Here is a 22,274-nt window from a genome sequence, read left to right as displayed (position 1 = left end):
TACCACATACGGAAAACTAATGGAAAGCAAGAGGATGAACATTGGCTGGAATCGCTGTCTAGTGTTCAACGACTATGGAATAAGGAGGTGTTTTAGGTGTTGCCTATATGGCCATGTTGTGAATGAGTGCAAGGAGGACAAGGTATGTGCAAAGTGTAGTGGAAATCACGATTTCAAAGAGTGTAGCGTTGATTTTGTTAAATGTGCAAGCTGTGCTGTGTCCAATAAGAGATATGGTCTTAATCTGGATGTGAGCCATGTTTCTTGGGATGATTGGAGGCCTAGAATAGTATTTTTAAGCGAGATACATGTTAGTCCAGAAATGAATTATGTGAATTGCATGTAGATGGGTACAAATTAGAGAAATGTACCACTAACAACAACAGAACAGGAGGTGTTATGGCTCTGGTTAGGTGTGATATTAGATATAAGATTAAAACCGTTCAGTGTGTTGATAATTATGTTTGGTTATTGTCTCTTGAAATGTCTTCGTCTGATGTTAAATATTTGTGTACTGTTTTATATCACCGTTCCCAAAAACAGGATGGTAAATTCTTAGAATACTTTAATGAGTATCTTGATCTTGTAAGTGATTTTATCGGCATTAATATTATAATGGGAGATTTTAATTTTGAACTTTTAAAAGATACATTTTACGGCAATAAAATGGGTAATATTATTTACACGGGTGGGTTTCACCAGATTGTTAAAACAGCTACCAGAATTGCCCCTAATAGCCAAACTCTTATAGATTATATAATAACCAATCATAAACAGCTCCCACACAGAGTCCATTTAACATCCAAAACTAGCGATCACTTTATCCATAGATTTAAATAAAGAAAAAGAGCAAGATGCAGATATAATATATTATCAAAGGTCTTTTAAAAATTATAAAAATGATGAGTTACAGCAAGACCTCTTAAGCATTGAGTGGAACAGGGATATATCTGATGTAAATGTTTTGACTGATTCTTTTGTCACTGAAATAAATAATATTATAAATCGCATGTATCCTAAAATTAAATTTGTCCAAAAATAGAAATATTTAGATAAAAAAGGGATCAGTGTTGAGATTAGGGAACTAATGCAGGATAGAGGTATACGAAAGGGCAGTTATCGATAAGAGTGAAAAAACCTGGGGTGAGTATAAAGCTAAAAGAAATTTCATTGTAAATAAAATTCGGGTTGAGAAAGAAAAATATTACGCTGAAACTATTGATTTATATAGAAAAAATCCAAAAGAACTGTGGAAAAACCTTAAAACTCTACTACCAGGAAAAAAGCAATTACTGCCACATAAGTATTTTGTTAATAGTATTGAACATATAATCCTAAATATACCACAGCCCGCCAATATACCGAACTTTAACAATGGAACCACAGTGACTAATAATACACTATCCAAATTTGAATAAATATCAATGAGTCGAATGAAATAATTTCTTAAAAGTTTAAAAAATGTTGAAGGTGGAGACAGTGGTATTTCTAAACAGGTTCTTTGTGACGTTACTTCTGCCATTGGATATCGACTATTGGATATAATCAATACATCACTTGGATCAGGTGTATTCGTGGAAATTGTCTACTGTAATTCCTGTTCCAAAAGTCCACAATACTAATCTTCACAATGAATTTAGACCAATAAATACAGTGCCGGTTTATGAAAAGCTATTAAAAATTTGTGTAAAAGAACAGCTACTTGAGTTCTGTGTTAGTAATAATGTTATTGTCCCGAATCAGATTGTTTTCGTGAAAAAGAGCCTTAAGAGTAATTTTGCGTTGTAATCGTAATACCCCTATAGAAACCATGTTAACTATCCTAAATGTGTTGTCAGTTAAGCAAAGAGTCGCGTATAATGTTCATATATTTGTATTTAAATCGAAACATAACATGCACCCAAAATATATCTGTGATAAAGTTTTTAGTGATGTCCACACATATAACACCAAAAATCATAATGATTTTATATTACTCGACAGATGCCAGACAGCGCAAATGTATAATTCAGTGTTACATAAGGGTATTATTGAATTTAACAAGTTATCAGTAAATATTAAAAACTGTGATAACTTAAACCAGTTCAAACGGCTCTTGAGGGAATATGTTCAAAATAACCGTTAACTGTTAACTGTATATTTTTTTTAGCTTTATTTTTTAGGTTTAAGTTTTATGTTCTGTATCATGCGGTGATTGTTATTGTTATTCTTATTGTTGGTTTTATTTATTTTTACAATTTTAATAATTTTTTAAATTTAGCTTTATTTTTTAGGTTTAGGTTTTATGATTTTTATCATGGTAATTGTTATTTTTTACATTTTATTTATTGATATGACTGTTTTTTTCTGATTTTTATTAAAATTTTATTTTAGAATTAAGTTTTTATCTTATTTTTATGTTTAATATTAAGGATATTTTATTTAATTTTTTAGGTTTTATTTTTACAATTTTTAATTTATTTAAGTTTGGGTCTAAGGTTTATCTACTGTTTATACAATGCACCTTTATCGTATAACATTTATTTTTATTTTGATCTGTGTCCCCGTTAGCTAGGCCTCCTTTTCGATTCGACATTTGTACATACGTAGATTGATTTTTTTAGTTATTAATTATTAATCAAACATTTTTGTATATTTTTTTTTTGTATGTAGCACTCTTTGCTAAATAAAGAAAGACTTTCATTCCTATACTTATGAAGTCATCATTCTTGACCAAACCAAAGACTAATAGGCATGACTTTACACAGCTATAGAACAAGTAGGATTTTTTTTAATTACCTAAACTTAAAAAGAATAAACTTCACTTTTTTAAATTTATTATTTATATATAAATCAAACTGATATTTATCATTTTCTAGACTATGGACATTAAAGTAAAGAAGCATTGCAAGGGAACAGTCCTTAGATCTTTCAAAGGCTTTTGATACTATAGACCACTTAATACTTCTGAAAAAAATTAAAAGCTATTAATGATGCTGTTTTTAGCTTTTTGGAGAGCGTCTATGTGTCCTTGAATTCTGGAGAGTCATCGGCGGCAGTGTTTTGTGATCTATCCAAGGCATTTGACTGTGTGGATCATGGAATACTGTTATCTAAGCTCGATAAATATGGTTTTAGAGGCGTAGCGTTGCAATGGCTTGAGTCCTATCTATCAAATCGTACTCAGAAGGTTACAGTGTCTGGGCGTTTGTCTGCTTCTAGATCCCTAAAATGCGGCGTTCCCCAGGGTTCAGTGTTGGGACCACTGTTATTTTTACTGTATGTGGATGACTTGAGTTCATTGAAACTGCAGGGCAAGGTGGTTCAGTTTGCTGATGATACCACCATACTATGGAGCCATAAAAATTCTGATTATATTAAGACTTGTATCCTTGAAGACCTTCAGATTTTATCAGGGTGGTGTGCTTCCAACAGGCTCGTGTTTAATGTAAGAAAGACATCTATTATGGGGTTTAAGTGCGATGTTCAGGGTCTGATGTTTGACGAAAATTCCCTCTTGCAGAATAAAGAGTGCTGCAAGTTCCTAGGAATTACCATTGATGGTCGCCTTCGGTTTGAAGATCATATTTTACATTTAGCTGGGAAATTATCTTCTGGATGTTTTGCAGTAAGAATGGCAAAACAAGAGCTGGGAGGGGTGGTTGCACGTTCAGTGTACTTTTCACTTATTGAATCTCATATTCGGTGGGGCTTGCCTTTTTGGGGTTTAACCAATAAGGGACTACTTAACATTATCTTTGTTATTCAAAAAAAAGCAGTTAGATACCTGTGTTCTGCTAAGTTAAGAGATTCTTGCAAACCCCTCTTCATTTCTGAAAAAATCCTAACTCTTTTTTCACTCTTTATCTTAGAAACAGCTGCTCTTATTCACAAAATTCACAAACTACCCTCTGACACTGGCCATTTGACTCGTCGTGTAAATTATGTTCCCCTACCTATTCCTACGTCTTCCCTTACCAAAAACTCATTAATTTACATAAGTAAAAAAATTTACAATCATGTTCCTCTGTGTGTTAGACATATATCGGATGTTAAGAAATTTAAAAGAGAATTAAAGTCGCTTTTATTGGCTAAGGCATATTATAACCTGGATGACTTTTTTAATGATAGGTTTTAACCTTGGACATGCTGGAAAATTTTCTTTTTTTCCTTTTTTCTTCTCTAGTTTTGTCAACAAGTTTACCTTTATTTAGTAATTGATTGTTTTATTTAGTTATCTTTAATTCAAGTATGTTCAAAAAGTTTTGTCTTCTTGTGTTTAATTTTGTTCATTGTTTTGTCAATTTTTGAAATTGTATTTGTGTTTTGTTTTTTTAGCTTGTAGGATGCTTGTACACAAGATTATTCTTACGTAATATAGCACATTTTCTTTCTTTCTTTCTTTCTTTCTATAAGCTTGTTTTAGAGAAGAGGAATAAAGAAAAAAAATTGAATTGTTTTTCAACGGCATGATTGATAAAAATATGCTTCGAAGACTACAATTTATTCCTAAGTCAACCTAAGCTATATCTTCAATAAGTACCGACATTCCCAAGTATATATAACTACAAATTTGACAAAAACTCTACAAAAATTATTATCTTTTATTTTCTATCAGACTTTAGATCATATATATCTTAAAATTTTTCGTACACACATAAAAATAATTCCTTAAAACAAGGAAAAAGGTTCTTTTGTATATTTCATTTTGGGTTTTTTAAAATAATTTAGCAATGGATGATCTGTTGAAAACTTGGGGCATGGATGAAAATATTACTAAAGCATTCAGAGGTAAGTTAAACAATCCTGTTAAATCATATTACTGTTTGATAATAATGGCGGCACTAAGGCATCCTGTGAACTTTGATATTGCAAGATCGCGTACGCGTAGTCAGCCCAATTTTTAAGTTTTTTATGACCCAAATCATTTTTAATGTACAATTTGAGTACTACCTATTTACTATAGGTCACATATTATTTTTTTGTCAAATTAATACTCAATAAGTGAAAAATTTAGGTCTTAGGTTTGGTAAGGTCAGTTTATTTTCATGTTGGTTATTATATGATGCATATGTCATTCATGTTAAGGAAATAAACTAGCTTCAATGAATTATATTCTGTTTAAATTGTATAGCCGTACCCGGTTCGATTCAATTCCTTCGAGATTTTTATTTATATTAGATATTTAGATAAAACTACAGTGCACTATAGGTTTCACTTTGGTATATTTCTTTCTTTATTGGTATTTTGTATCTTCGATTCTTGTGTCATTTTTGACAATAATAATTTGTATTTTTCACTTGGCCATTATAGTTTAAAAGAAATATTTTATTTTAGAACAATTTACAGGGTGACAATTGAGAGTCGGATATTTTTACTACGAAGCGTGGGGCGATTATAGTGAGTGCAAAGTTCCTACCTATATAGTGATGTGCCACTTCAGTAAAGATGGAGCAGTGGATGATAGAATAACGCATATTTGTATACGATACGTTTATCGGAAGACTTAGTGATCACTACGAAGCGGTTTTTTTGCACTTACTTTAATATTGAGAGGGGTTCCATCTCGCAACAAAATCTTAAGATGGATAGAAAATTTGAGAGCAACAGGCAGTGTCATAAAAAAAAGCAACAAGGTCCAAAAAGAATGATAAGAACTGCTGAAAACATAGAGCAAGTAAAAGAAGCGATTATCGGAATCCCTACACGTCTGCCAGAAAACATGAAATTGAGCTAAATATTAATCCGGAATCAGTTAAAAGCATTTTGCATAAGGACCTAAAATTTCATCCCTACAAATTACAGATCGTCCAGCAATTAAAGAAAAGAGATTTTGAACATTTAAGGATCATTCCCTTTGATACTTGAGTATCTGGGATAAGTGAATGTTCCCCTCTGAGGAAATGCGAGCCATTTTGGCTGAAAATCATAATAATAATAACTATGATCATAATAATAATAACTATAAAGTCACAAAAACAATATTTTTTCAACTTTATTTAGATACAAAATTAGTTTTTTTTTCACATTTTTAAATAATGTTTTAGTTTAATAACCTCTGATTGTAATGATAATATGTAACCTGTTTATGCCGCTGACAAAGTGATACTGCCACAGTTTCCCATTAAAACACATGGTACGACCGTCTATATGGCGGTATCTTTGTCTCAAACATCTCGGGAACTTTAAACGGCTCGACCGAGTGATTTTTTATTCTCAGAAAAGGAGAAACCACCCAAATTAATACGGTACAGCTTTTTAAGGCATTTGCTTTAATTTCACTTCATAATTGGGGTACCGGGGTCCGCGGCGGCACCTCTATTACGCATGCTTTATATCCGCATCCTTAATCATTCTTTGAAATTTTGCTTTTTCTTTTAAGAACGATTTGTAAGATTTGTTTAGCTTGTTTTAAGCTTAAATTCAGGCAGTAAGCAGTTAATTTTAAAACCTTGATATTGGGAGTTAGCCATGATGGCTCTTTGTAATAGGACTCGTTATGTGGTCCGGATTTTATAAAATTGTCTACATTTGAATACTCTGGTTTACAGTATAACCCATACTCTTTCTGAAGGAGTTTTAAAGAGTACCTTAATTATGATCTTCTTTTAAGATTTATTGCATCTTTGTAAAACGCAATTGATTGCTAAGCCACGATATCGTGAATAAATGATGACGAATAGTGTAAAATCGTGATGATGTTATAAGACTCTTGCTTAATAAATGTTCGCTACTTGAATAAAAATTTTCTTAAAAAAACTTGATAACAGTAAAGTTTTCTTGATTTTAGCACGTAAAATTGTTCTGTTATTTTGTCTCGCCCAATGTAAATTTTTATTGGCCATATTAGCTAACGAGCACCTGTCCAGTTGATGTGTGTAAGAGGAGTGATATATCGATTCAACGTCAATAGCTAATTTGCATTTTTTTTTCTTTAACGTAACAGAAGTGAAAACACATCAGACAATGGGACGTAGTATGATCTTGTTGTTAAGTTAAGTTTATGATGGGTATATTCAAAATGGAAAATTTGCATTGAATGCTTTTGATGAATTAAAAAATGTCATATATTTAAATATTTTTTATATTAATTCAAAATTGAATCTTCTATAGTAATAAGAGGTAACAGATCCAAAGATCCTTCATCTGTTTTCAAACAATGGGGTTTAGATCAGCGAATGATGCACTTCTTGCACAACCGCTTATAAAAAGAAAATTATAGGCTACGGTAATATTGCAATTTATATTTCGTATTGTTTCCGATTGGGCGATGGGATCTTATTAACCATATTTTTTAATGAATCATTAAGTTTTACTATTGCAGGATTCATGCTGATTTATTTAGAGGTTATTAAGATAATTATCTATTGGTTTTATTAGAAAATTTATCGGTCAAAGACGTGAGTTAGAAAATGGTATAAATTAATTTACCAAGGTCCAAATTTTCTCTTGAGAATGGTGAGACATCCTATACTTTTGTTTTGTTCGCTAACACAAATTTTACATGTTTACATTAAATCCATAAAGAAATCCTCTTATGTGTATAGAAATTTCAATTTATCAATTGATTATCATAAGATAATCAAAGGAAAATAGCTAATATTCCATGAATGTATGCTGAGTAAGTTTGAGAATGTTCTATTAAACATGTTTTAAATAACAAATTTAAAACGTAGGATCGATGAAAATTATCGAATATCGCTATAGGTTCATTCATGATTACAAATTATCTAATACCAGGAGAAATCTATATTCTATAAACAAACGATTTTTTAAATTGACTCTTATTCAAATCCCATTATCAGGACCAATGTATAGTTCCAGTAGTATCCATAATCAAGAGCAAATTATAGTAGACATAATTCACTGGATTCTTTCCAATTTTATTTTTAATCATAAACTACCAATCATCGGGACAAACCAAGAATTCACAAAACACTTGTTTTTTTTAATTATCTAGCGTTATAATGAAATATGTGGTTTTTGGGTTTGAATTTCATTTATCATCCAATAATATTCTTAAAATACATTATTAGGAAGAAATTATTGCAAGGACGTACGTTCGACCTAATTAACTTTTACCAAGTTGATTCATCATCATGAATTATCGTTTATCAGGACCAACTTATAAAGACTTTTTAATTTTTTTTTAATTACCTTAAGTTATAATAATATAAAATGTGCTTTTTGGTTTAATTATACTCGTCATCTATTTTTTAACATCGTCAAAATCCTTTATCAGGATCATACTATTAATTGGTCATAATAACTGGACTAAAATCACTGTTTTATTTCCAATTTAACAAATCATCTTAAACTATGATTTAGTAGTAAATATCCATAAATACAAAGACTTTATCCATTTTTTTTTAATTAATTTAAGTTAAACTGAAAAATGTAATTTTTGGAATGAAATTTATTTATCATCTAAAAGTTGTTTCAATAAGAGCGTAAGTTTTCTGTAGCAAAGTATTGAAATATTTATTGATTTAGATAAAATACATTTTATTTCTTAAATAAAATATCTTGTAAATGGCCGCTACGGCTTCGCTGACACATGCGTACCCCTCCACGAAATTTTAAATAACGTTATTATATGCCTGTGATGATATTTTATTAATATATCATCTAATTTCTGCTTTGAATGCTTCGATGGTTGCAGAATGATTAGCGTAAACCAATAACTCCAGATATCTTCACAGCCAGAAGTCTAAATGCATTAAATCGCAAAAGGGTGTTGGCCAATTCTGGTCACATAATCGGGAGATGACATGACCAGGAGCAAATTCGCGAAAGATCGTCAATGTTTTACGGCGGTATATTAAGTGGCACCGTCCTGCTGAAATCACGTGTCGTCAAGATCAATAGCATCCAAATAAGATACAAGAAACTGTGTTATCACATCACTATAACATTCGCCATTCATCGTTAAAGCATTAGCTTCTTCATTTTCGAAGGAAAGCGGTCATACCAAACAGGTTTCTGATGAAGCATTCGTGGATTTTCTAAGCCCCAAATGCTACAGTTTTGTCTACAAACAAAGCCATCGAGGTGAAAATGGGCCTCATTACTGAAAATGATTCTGTCTGCAAATTCACCAGGTTGGTCAAGGATCGAATTATCTTTGCTGTTAATGGTCATGCATTAATAGGCATGCAACTGTAAATCTTTAGTAGGAATTTGCTGAAGAGCCTGTTGAGATGTTCAATTCTTGTGCCCGATGAATAATTGACGTCTCTGACCTCTCGATCACACTTTTGCAAACTGCCATGATGTTTTGTTCTAAACGATCTCTACAAGTTCGTATCGTACATTTTACATTAGTAACCAAACCAGTACTTTGGAATTTTCTGCTCCTCGTTTTACGGAGTATCCAGATAAATCTTTTTTTTTTTCATTTAAGTCTCCATGCTAGCTTTTATTCTTTGAAAATAATCAAATTGGTTTATCTGGATGCGTCATAAAACGGGAAGCAGAACAATTAAAGACGGTACGACACGTAGTTTTACTTTTTGCCTTCTTCCAAACCAAAAGTGAACAAAAAAAAACAAGCGATTATGAATAGGAGCAAACAACCAATTTATGTAATTAGCTCTAGTAACTACTGTTTTGGAGAAAAATACAGCACCCCACTAAGATTTTTTTCTTTATTTGTCCTTTGGTTGTCTGATTGCCCTACTCTGGAGAAGTCAAAAAGAAGAAATACAGCAGTGTCAGCAGGTGCCTTTAATCTTTACTTGTTCTGCTTCCCGTCTTACGGACTATCCCGATAAACCTATTATTTTTTTGATGGTAAATGCTTTATGAGCATTGCTTTCTTCCTGGGCCTCGACGTCTCTATTTTTCCTTGTAGCATTAGTTTGAGAATGCAATATTTGCCTCGTTAGTAATTCTCGTTGGTAGTCTGCAGTTCTTAAAAATCCTTCATTGGTGGCATGTACGGTCCATGGCACAAGCAACGGTCTTCGGAGGGTCCAATTTTAAATACCTGGATGTAGTTCAGGGTTATAACTTTCAAAAACCACGTTTCTGAATCGAAAATTATGAGAGCCTTATAATTAAGATGAGCCAACACTTTACTACCCGTGTGTTAGCGGATGACTGCGAGCTAAAGAGATAGACTTTAAATTTTAAGAATGTTTGCTTAATTTGCATAATTTCTTGGAGATCCTCTTAATTGGTGCTAGAATTACCGTGTATCATCTCGTCATAATTCCGTTATTCTTAATTTCTCCACTTTCCCCTTTCAGGACGATTTAAAAGAGCTTTTCCACGTATACAGTTGTGATTCATATCCATTAATAGTACCAATTTATAGTGTATGGTTTTTGACCAATTTTATTCATTATTATAAATTATCATTTGTCGGTATCAATACATTTTCAATTAATTCAAGAGACTTGGATTTGTTGGGTTAAATTTTAATTTGCCATCTACTATTAAAATCCATTATTAGAATCAATTTATCGTGTATGTACATAAGTCCCCAAATTTTCTTAATTTTATTCATGATTTATCATTTGAAAGATCTTTTCGATTTTTTTTAAATGAATTGAAAATAAAATAGAAAATGTACCTACATTTTAGATTGAATTTTATATGTCATCGATCATCTTTTTCTTCTTCTGCTGCTATCCATTAATAGATATTTGCAATCACTTCTGAACATTTTTCCTTATCTTTGGTAATGTGTATTAATTATTTTGTGGTTCCTGTTTCTTTCAAATATTTGGTATTTTCGAACCACAACATCCTCTGTCTACCAAAGCCCCTTCTTAACTCTATTTTTTCTTTTTATTAATAGTAAATAGTTTTGTTGCGTAACTCAAGTGCCAGGTATGCTGTTTGTCTTCTCTTCTTATTGTCCTTAAAATGTTCTCATTGGTATTTCTTGCTATTCTTGATACCAGATTTTTTGATAGATTCATATTTCAAATGCTTCCAGCCTATTTATTGTACTAACTGCCAATGTTGATCCTTCCATACGATACAGTACATATGATACGTAACATTTTGTCAATCTTATTTTGAAGTTAATGTCAAAGTCTGGATTAGCAAAGCCATTCTTAAATCTCCTGAATAAATTTCTTGCTTTTTATAACCGGGATTTCATTTCTACGTGTTTTCACTATCGTATGCGAGTTTCGTATTCTAGAATTTATCTAATTCCCGGATTATTACTATAAAATTTATCTTTTTTACGTAGATGTTAATTTCTGTAATGGAGTCGTGCATTCCAACTATGTCCAGTAGTCTTGGCTCCAGTTTAAATTTTTAATATAGCGTATATCTTTTTGATATCAGTATTTGAACGAGTTTATGATAGTGTTCTATCAAATGCATCTTTACTCTGATGGTAACAGATTTAAACTAACACTTGTATTAGTGTTTCTCTTGTACCGAATGCTCTTCTAAATTGAAATTGCGAGAATCCAACAGCGCATTCGTATTTTGTGGAAATTTTGTAGAGAAAGACCTTCAGAAACACTTTCATAGTATTACTCAATAAGCTAATCAATCTGTCATCTTCTTATGGCGTTGTTATTTTTTTGGAAGTGGGATAAAAAGAGATGCAAGCCATTTGGTTGGGAATTTTCCTGTCTTAACCAAGTTTATAAAGGGCTGAAAAGCGTTTGTAGCCTTCTAATACTTTCGTTATCTAGTAGTTCATCAGGCATTAAGTCTATTAAATCGTTGTCTTATCTGCATAACTTCTTATTGCTCTAGCAATCTTGTCTATTGCAAGTCACCTTCCAGATTTTCTTTTAACTGAGTACTATTATCTGCAAAGAGATTGCTAATACATTGGTCCTAACTAGCTTTTCTCTGTGCATTATCTTGTACCAATTGTCGCTGTTAATGTTAACTTTGTATGTTTCTAGTCTATTGCCTATATACTCCAATTATTTCTTTTACTTTCTTGTATAGATTATACTTGTCGTGTTGAGTATACTTGTCGTTTACCAGGACCAATAAATATTTCATTGATACAAGAGCCGATGTTTTTTTCCCACTTGTCGCCATTATTTAAAATGGAAAATGTATATTCGTGTACATTCATAAATTATTACGATTTTATCTTTGAGTTTTAAGATAAGCTTTTCTTAAGCAAATTCCAAAAAGAAAAAAAAATCATTAAGTCATCGAATAAAACCTTTATTTACAATCCAATATCCATGATCAAATTGATATAATTTCGCACATAAAGTCTCAAAGATCACGTCACGCTCGGGGGCGTCATAAAGCGCGTGGTACCCTAGCGTTAAACTATTTAAATTAGCAGTTACGGTTTCGTAAGAAAAATGATTTGACATTTTGCATCTGGTGATTTGTATTTCTAATATTTTAATTAATGATGTATCAGGAATAAATGGCGGCACATGTTTACATCCAGAAGCGATGCCTATAAACCTCGCAATTTTATTTAGAATGTAACATAGAAGTGAATTTAATTGCACCGGCTGCATAAAAACTACGTTACGCTCTGTTTAGCGCAGGATAGTGTACTATTAAATAATAACAAATTTCATCTTCATAGGATTTTATGATTTAGTTATTTTTTAGTCATACGGCCACTAATTGATAGCAAACATACGATTAGTATGATAATTTTGACGGTAAATGTCAATTTCTGATTATAATGAATGGCCTGTTGATTGTGCTATTGCAAAAGGTTCTTGTAACACGATGCTGTACGCTTTTGATGTGGCGCATCTTCACTTCCTGGTCTTTTGAATGTTATTATTCTAGTGGGGATATTTTTATTATTTTAAATGTCGATGTACGCCGATTTGGTTACAATTGCGCAGTATCTTCCTTATTATTAAATATAGAATCTGAAGGTTTTTCATTAATTTTTGAAAATTTTTCATCTATCTTTTAATTTAATAAGCAAAAGCTATCTTCTTTTATTTTTTAGATACAAGGAAAAAATGAAAAGGGTTACTTTTAAGGGTAATATTATTTTTTAGGGTTTGTATAGCTAGGGAAAATGAAAAAAATATTATAAATAGATGTTCCTACTTAAACTAATTTCATCTCATTGTCAGATGCCTTATGAAGTAAAGTGAAAAATGCTGAAGTTTCCTATATTATTTTCGTAGTAAGAAAAATTCTTCGCTACTCGTCATATTTCAAGATCGTACCTTTATAAATTTTTGAGATCATAAGTAATTTTAGGTAAATAAGAGAATTTTGAGTGATTGAAGATTGGTTGAGTATAAATTTCAAAAATGGCATTTTCTGAAATTTTCAATGTGCAATAATTCATAAGGTATTATTCAAATACCCTTATAGTCCGAAATTTTTGCAATTTATAGACGGATACGAGGCTGCTGGTATAATTATAAGATAATAAAAAAAAACTGTTCTCAAAAATCTTCAATTCTTGAAAAACCACTGTGGAAAAACTAAGCGCTCAATCTACAGAATTTTTCATATTCTCGCACTTCTAACTTCAATGATACGATTTACAAAATCGTACTCTGTTATTTTCTGCGATAGTTTTTTAATTAAGTTTTCTGGAGTTTCTCTGGAGATATAATTCAAATATTTTTTTAATCGAACATTAACTACAAAAAACATCATAAAATTAATAATGTTGAAAAAATTTTGGAAATTTAAAATAAAATAAGTTTTTGGGTGCTGATATCAATAACAATGTCACATTTGATATCATTTTCTGAATTCTAATTAGTACAATTTTAATATAAAATTGGGTGAAAACTAGTAAAAAAATAATATAAGAACTTTATAAAAAAGCTTTATGCATGGCCAGAGGCCTCATACCATCTTTCTGTTCCTTCATAGATCCTTTTCACTGGTGGATGTATATTAAGATGATATTTAAAATAAACAAGTGCTTCTCGAGTTGTAGCAATGGAGCTGATATCTCTTCTCATAATAAAATTAAATTTTGTAGGAAAAATAGATATGACAAAGTGACAAATTACCTTTTTACATCATTATAAGACGAAATAAGGCTGTTAAAAATTGCAAATTCTATAAAATTAAAATAAAATTTTAATGCGAGCAAAGTGCGTTTTCTATTTTCGAAAAAATCTTTTTTAAACCTAATTAATAATTGAAAACGTTTTAAAAATAATTAATCTTAGAAAACGTATTTATGTAAGAGATTTAAAGACCAATTAGGATCTTAACCGCAGTTTCAAAAACGTTAGAAAAAATATGTCTAATCAATTAACTTTCTTTTTTAACCAATCTTCAATTAATTCCTAATTGTCAGGCATACTGAAAATTTAAGAGTGTTTGTCAGTCAAGTCATTGTCAGTAAAATAAACTGAAAAAAGTAATAGTGATAGAATTGGACCCTCAGGAATGCCATTTTCTATTTTATTAAACTTTAGTTTTAAAATACTCTACTAAATATTATTTTTAATAACGACACTGTTGACCAATTTTGTTGATCGGTCGGAAAGGTGACTTCAAAATAATTTAATGGTATTTCTCGAAAAGCCAAATGTAATTTGGAAAGCAATAAATATTCCTTTCCTTTTTTTGATCGGTAAGTCTAATGTTATTGGAAATTTTGATAAGACATGCAGAGGTGCTAAATTTTTTCCTAAAACTAGAATGACTATCAGAAATTTGGAACTTATCGGTATATACAGATCGTGTTTTCGTTCGTTACTTATAGGAAACCGCATAGAGGCGAAATTTTGCAACGTCGCGCGTGTACGAGTGCCTGCGACAGAGCACCGCATCGGCCGGCCCGAGGACGAGGACGGGATTAATAAACATCTGACTTTCGTGGGAGCTGCGTCGTTTGGCGACAAAATGTCCCAAAATATTACGCGAAAATCCAGGCATTTTTAAAATATTTATTCTAATGCGGGTTTTACAGACATGACAATGTATTAAACCCGCATAGAATTGTAATCTTAAAATGTTTAATATGCTGTGTTTTGCATAATGAAAATTAAAGCGTTATTCTAATAAAAAATCAGAAATAAAACTCTAATAAACAAACTTAACAACATATCATTTTTTTAATAAAAGGCTCAAATAAACCGCCTTCTTTCGCTAAACAAAAACTTAACCTATCGTAAAAGCTATTTCCCACCTCCAAAAGAGTTTCAGGTAAAATGGAATTTGCACCTTCGACAATTTTATTTCGCAACTCCTCTAAATTTGTTGGCCTACTAAATTCATGCTTGTAAATGGTCTGCTTAAGGTAACCCCACAGATAAAAGTCATTTGGAGACAAATCTGGAGATCTAGGAGGCCATTTATTATCGTCAGTCCCACTAATAAGGCGGTTAGGAAAAGTATTTGTTAAAAATTCTTTTACCCTAGCCGCGTTATGAGCAGGACAGCCATCTCGTTGAAAATAAACCGATCCCAGGTCTACATCAGGTAGGATTTGAATGGCAGGCAGAACTTGGTTTTGCAGCAACTCAAGGTAATTTTGGGCGTTTTAAGTGCCATCAATAAAAAATAGCCCTATAACATTGTCGCCCAAAATACCTGCCCAAACATTCAATTTCTGAGGATACTGGGTACGAAACTGAAAACTTCTGTGCTCGTTTTTCTGAGACCAATAACGAACAATGGAAGGATTGTGTTTGCCATGTAATGGAAACGAAGATTCATCAGAAAACAAAATATTTCTTAAAAAATATTTGTTTTCATTTGCCTTTTCCATCATGGTTTCACAAAATTCCATTCTTCGCCACTGGTCTTCAAAAAATATTTCCTGAGTTTTTGAATACTTGAAACATTTGTACCCATATTTTTTCCAGATACGAGCAACAGTTTTATTGCTCATTCCCAGTTCCTCTCCAACACTTCTAGTGGACCGTGTCGAATTAAGTTCTAGGGTACTGCAAACCATTTCTTCCCATCGTTCTATATGCTGGACCACTTCAACAGGTGGTTCTTGACGTTTTGTGTGGCATTTTTTACAATCTTGAAGACAAAATTTGTAACCACATTTAAAACCGTTTTTGCACAAGGAATCGGTCTATTCTCAAATGTCACTGAAAACAAATCACCAAGCGGTGTTGCAATTATTTTGGGTAATGCGTAGCTCACGATAATACGATCTGTATAGCTATTTGGTTGTAAAAAACCGCTCTATTATTTGTGCTAATATTGGCAGAATAGTTATTGACCTAAGATGGGCTTGATAACAGCCTTTTTCCAAATATCGAGAAAAGACCCCTTAAGGATGCACCAATGTTTGTCAGAGGATCAATACGATAGGACAAGCATAATCCTTAATCTTGTATTGAAATCTTATCTCCCTCTACTGCATTTGGTTTTATTTTATTCACTAAATCGATTATTATAGTTTTATTTATAAGAGAAAATTACAATTTATATGTAACAGGCCTTAAATTTTCATGTATAGCTGATTTGAGTATACTGACATGAGTATGTAATTTTATAGGGAGGTGCAGATGTCCCTGTGTTGATTGAGCTTATAAACAAAGTTATTAATTCTTTCTGGATCCTTAAAGGAAGTTAATATTTAAACTCATTTTAATCTTTTCCCGAAGATACTAACATTGTTATCGAAACACGTATCGAGAGTAAAAATAAAGAGTTTTGGTAAGTGGTAAAACTGCCTCGTAATTTCAGTGCCACACCAGAGGTTTTAAGCATAGGACTTTAACTACAATATAAAAATATTAAAAAATACAATAGTTGAAGACTAGACCCCTGTGGAACACCTGACTTAAGATTCACTGCATTCGAACAGAAAAGACTTTTTGGTAACGATTAAGAAAATAGGATTTAACTAGGTTATTTTTTGTCCAAATGGTAAACAAAACTAATATTTCATTTGTTTACCATCAGCAAGAATTTACTTTTATTCACGTTTATGACTGCCATATTGGGTGATTTTTTATTGCAGCATCGAGGTTGAATTCTGTGCATTGCTTGCGTCATTTTTAGAGTTTGCAACGAAAAAGATACGAGCTTTTAAAAAGCGTTTATTCTTTTTAAAAAAATTTGGTTTCTATTGGATTTTGTACTTAAAAAATATTGTAATAAAAACGCTTTGTGCGTGGCTACTTAAATATTTCTCAAGTTGCTCAATGCAGAAATTATGATACTTTTAAATATGAAACATTTTCATTTGTTGAATTCCTCTAGCTAAACATTTTTCATCTTAAACCGAGATAGTTAATTTAAGTTTAAAAAAGTTTAATCGCAGAAATTAGTTTTATTCATGCTAGGCCTCTGGTCACGTCTGCGATCTTTTTTACCTGAAACTTTTTACCCAGTTTTATCTGGGCCAACACAAATAAAATGACAACATTTTTGTAATTCAATGGAATATTAATTGATCCTGGTAAACGACAATTCACAATAATAAATACGTACTTTGCTTAATAGACAAAACCGCATTTCTCTCTTTTAACCTATGGCAATTTAATAAAACGAGTCGGAAATAGTTCGAGTCCATTATGTCTATAGACTATTGATCGCCTTCGATAATCGGTAATTAATTTTAAAAACTCCGATGTGTGCGTCAGAAGAGTTTGAATACGTTTTTTTTAATGAGGGAATCAATCAACGGCTTTCATCGTATATTCCGTTTTAAATGTGAGGCGCCTTAAAACATTATTTAATAGAGATGCTTAGCAACTATGTCTTAATCTATTTTTTACCAAGTACATTTCTATACAAATGAAATATTATATTATAAGGAAAAGAAATAAATTAAAAGAGACAGAACAAGTTAGCATCCTCAAGATGAAAAAAAAATCCAAAAAAGAGATGTAGGTATTACTAATTAGCAAATAAGATGGATAGAAGTACTTTATATGCTTATATTAACTAATATTCAAATTATACCTGGAGGGAGTAAAATCAGTAGCTTTTTAAAACATCTGTCACTATCTAAAATGTTTATAACATATTATATGTTTGTGATAGGTTATTGATACTTTGATTGGGGTAGAGGCATATACAGTAGCGGCCAAAAGTAGAGAAACTTTTGATTATTTTTAAAAAAATATTGATAGATTACTTTTTAAAAATATATTTTATTGTTTTAGGTGGAACACAAATACAACATAAAAAATAAATAACTAGTGTATAAGAAAATTATTTATAAACCCACAAAAAATTTTTTTTTTATTTTTTAAGCGGTCAAAAGTAGAGAAACTTAAGCAAAATATTACAAATACTTAAAATAAACCTAATATTTGGTAGCAAAACCTTTGTTTTTAATAACTTCTGCACATCTTCTGGGCATCGACTCCAACAATTTTACAATTTTTTCTTCTGGTATTTCCTGCCAGGCCTGCGATAATGCGCAAAACAGTTCTTCTTTGTTTTTAAATTTTTCGGGATATTTACGCCTAACATCTAACTCCAATTGTTCCCATAGGTTTTCAATGGGATTTAAGTCGGGGCTTTGTGGAGGCCAGGCTAAAACGTTGAGCTGTTCCTCCGCAAAAAAATCTTTAACAATTTTAGCTGTATGTTTAGGATCATTATCCTGTTGAAATTTCCAAATTAGTGGAAGGTTTTCTTCGGCGTAAGGTATCATATGATTCTTGAGGATCTGTATATATTGATATCTGTCCATAATACCCTCAACTTTTATTAGCGGACCTAGTCCATGCCCAGAAAAAGAACCCCATACCATGACATTACCTCCACCATGTTTTATGGTTGGCCTAGTGTATTTAGGATTGAATCTTTGATGTGGGGGACCCAAATAAATTAAATTTACTTTCATCGGACCAAAGTATGTTTTTCCATTGGTTATAAGTCCAAGTGGAATGTTCTCTAGCAAATTTTAAACGAGCATGCCGATTTTTCTTGGAAATGAATGGTTTCTTTGCCGGTCGTCTGGCTTGGAGGTTTCCTTCGCCTAAGCGTCTTCTTATGGAACGGATGGATAGTGAAATGGAAGGGTTTCCTTTCTTAATATCCACGGCAGTAAAGAAAGGATTTTTTTGGGAACATCTTCTTATTACTTTATCATCTGAAGGAGTAGTCTTTCGCGGCCTTCCGGTCTTAGGTTTAATTAAAGAACCTCCACGTTCTTTGTACATCTTGATTTGTTTAGATATAACACTTTTATTAAGCTTTAAATCAATTGCAATTTGATTTTGTTTCAATCCATCTTGATATTTTTTTATAATTAGTTCTTTTAACTGAACTGACAAATGAATACCTCGTGGCATCTTACTCGACTAATACTAACACACGACTAAAATATTATTCTCTTTATTCAAAAACTGTTTGTTTAGGAATGATCGGAAAAAAAGTTTCTCTACTTATGGCCGCAAAAAAATGAAAAATATTTTGGTATTTTCGTCATGTGTTAAAGAATGTGTTTATTTTTATATCATTATAAGTAACTTAAGGTACCCAATGATTTAGTGATGAAATTAAAACTTTTTATTTAACCTATTAATTAATTTTTTAAAAAATTAAAAGTTTCTCTACATTTGGCCGCTACTGTATATAAAAATATATAATTTATATGTTTTTCTTTTTATATTGATAAAGAATATGTTTATCAATATTATTAGTAACAACTATTATTAAATTTGTGTGTGTCATCATGTACATAATAAATACATACATTTACGTTATATTATTAATTTATTTATTTACGCATTTTGACAATACTTACTGATTTGTTGATTTTAAATGCAACTTTTTAACGTTTAATTAAACAAAACTAATTCCAAAATTTAGTGTTTTAATTAAATAATGTAATAATTTTTTACCATATTTATACTATTTATTGCCTTATTTCTGTCCTTCTCCCGTGAAATACCTAATCCTAATAACGAACTGTGGAATGACCTTAACATAACTCTTAAAAACTTTCAGGGCTAGAACTCTTACACCATATTATCTTAAAGAGTTAAGCAATTGGTCGTAAGAAATAGTATCAAATGCCTCTGAGAAGTCGAGGAAAATGGTCAGGCATTTTCTGTGTTTATTAAAGGTGTTAATAATTCATAATTAATTAAAGATTGGTCTGTCTACGTCATTAGTTCTACTGCATTCTCAATAAACCCAAACTGTTTACGATTTTAAGGGCCTTATAAAAATAAACTAATATAGCTTTTAAATATTTTTCTCGAAGTTCTGCAAAAATAATATTACTAATAATTTAAGTTAAAATAATATTTCTTGACTGTGTTTAGCTTGTCAACGGAAACAATTTGGGATTGTTTTAATAAATTGAGAACCACACTTGTTTTAGAAATTAAATTGACAATATGCGCTGCAATGGTAACTAATAAAATATTTGCTTTTGATAATTTAAATGTTGAAACATAAAGTCGAAATTATACCCATTTGTAATGACGTCATTTTTGTTTATCTTTGTTTAGCATATTCCAAACAGTGGCGACAACAAACTTTTGAAAAAAATTGGTGTCTGATGATTGTTCATCTTTTATATACTAGGTTATGTGAAATATCAGTCACTGTCAATCAAAAATATTGGTTTGTCAACTTGTTCTTGAAAGTTATTTCAAAAAGTGTTAGATAATGCTTAAAAAAAAGATATAATAGGTATAATAATAATAGGTATAGGCTTCAAGTGGAAAAAATCAAATAACAGAAAATATTTGATGGACTTGCCAAATATTGTTCATAAAAGAATCAATTTTTTAAGGGAGTATATCAAAAATAGAAATGTAAGGTTTCACTCCAGTTTTCATTGACGAGATGTGGATTTTTAGCAAGGGATCATTTCGTAGCTGGCAAGATGACACCAAGCACACGGATTTAAGGAAAAACAGTAAAGGTAAAAATTATCTGGTTATCTTTTTAGATTTTTTTTTTAATAAAAACTATTGCCCTTATAAGGGCCCTTTAACTTCATAATAAGATATCGTGGTCCACGCCGGAACCAAAGATGGCTTCATCAAGGGTGCAAATTTAATATTCAAGAGTGGATTAAAGACTGGAGATTATCATGACAATATGAATAGGAAAATCTTCAAAAACTGGTTTAAAACTCAGCTAGTTCCAAATCTTCCCCCAAAGTCATTTATAATCATGGACAATGCAAGTTACCATTCTGGTTTATTAGAAGAAATCGCGAGAAAATCTTGGACAAAGCAGAGACTGACTGAATGGTTGAAGAAAAAGAATATTGGCTTTCTAGAAAAAGCCATGAAAGATAAAATATGAAGTATTGCACGCAGAAACTGCCCTAGTGAAAAAAAGTACTTGATGAATATGTTAAACCTTTAGGACACAAAATTTTGCGACTGCCACCATATCATTGTCGGTTTAATGCAATTGAAATGGTATGGTCGGAATGTAAACGAAAATATGATCAATATATTTCCAATTTTAAGGGGTCACCTTCAGAAGTTCTGACTACATGAGAAAGGGTAATAAACGAAATTTCTATAGATCATTGGTAAAAATATGTTTTTCATACAGAAAACGTAATTGAAAAGGCTTGGGAGGCAATACAAGTGTGTGATGCCTATGACATTTTGCCACTTGTGATTACGACTGACGAAGACGACGATGACGAAGACAATATCTCTGATTTCAGTTCTGACACTGACAATACTGACGAGATTGATTAAGCTTTTTTTGTTCTAGCAAATTTTATTTTATGATCGTCGTTTAAGTATTCAATCATATCGTTGAAATTTCATTAACTTAGTAATGAAATATGGCGTGTTTTTTTTGGGCTTGTATGTTTTATTTTTTGGAATGGTATTTTCATTTTCATGTGTTAACATATTCCTTCAAGCAGCATTTTTTCATGAACAAGTAAATTAAATTGTTAGTATTTAAATTTTTCCCAGTAAGTTAAAATAATTTTATACCAATATTCATAATTTTTGTAAGCTCGGTTTTGTTACGTCTACTGCTCGTGCTGAATTCTACTTTTCAAATATGTTGTAGATTTGGTTTTTGCGGTTTTTTGCTTGGAAAATATATAAGCAGCGTAATCCTGATCTGATTTTATCCCATTCTTCTTTATATTTGCGATCGTTGTTGTGCTCAATTTTGTTGCATCTGCGGCTCGCTCTATCACATTCTCAATTTGAAGTGCAATTCCGTTTCGGACTTGTTGTTTATGTCCCATTATTTATGATTAATTATAATAATATTTGTTAATTGTTAAGTTTGTTAATAATACAATAAATACTACAAGATTTTTTAACATTTTTTGGGAATGAAAGTATATACACGAATATAAAAATATAATAATATGCTGCTAAAATAAATCATGTGTACATTTCTGAACGTATAAAAATACATAGAAGACTATTAATTTCTGAAGGCGATGGTAAAGTTTCTAACCTAATATTGATTGG

General features: G+C 31.2%; 1 protein-coding gene and 1 long non-coding RNA gene across 4 annotated transcripts in view; one reads left to right on the top strand and one right to left on the bottom strand.

The window, feature by feature from the left end:
* Positions 1-22,274, bottom strand: part of LOC126750254 (angiopoietin-2) — a 204,456-nt gene that overhangs the window by 59,572 nt on the left and 122,610 nt on the right. The window lies entirely within an intron of this gene.
* LOC126750351 (uncharacterized) lies at positions 20,631-22,115 on the top strand. Its single transcript, XR_007665693.1, has 2 exons — positions 20,631-20,734; positions 20,797-22,115. It is a non-coding gene; the product is annotated as an uncharacterized LOC126750351 (long non-coding RNA).

Source organism: Anthonomus grandis, chromosome 1 (genome assembly GCF_022605725.1).
Source record: "Anthonomus grandis grandis chromosome 1, icAntGran1.3, whole genome shotgun sequence".
NCBI lineage: Eukaryota > Metazoa > Arthropoda > Insecta > Coleoptera > Curculionidae > Anthonomus > Anthonomus grandis.
Note: the sequence above shows the minus strand (reverse complement) of the source record. Positions and strands in the feature narration are given on the sequence as shown.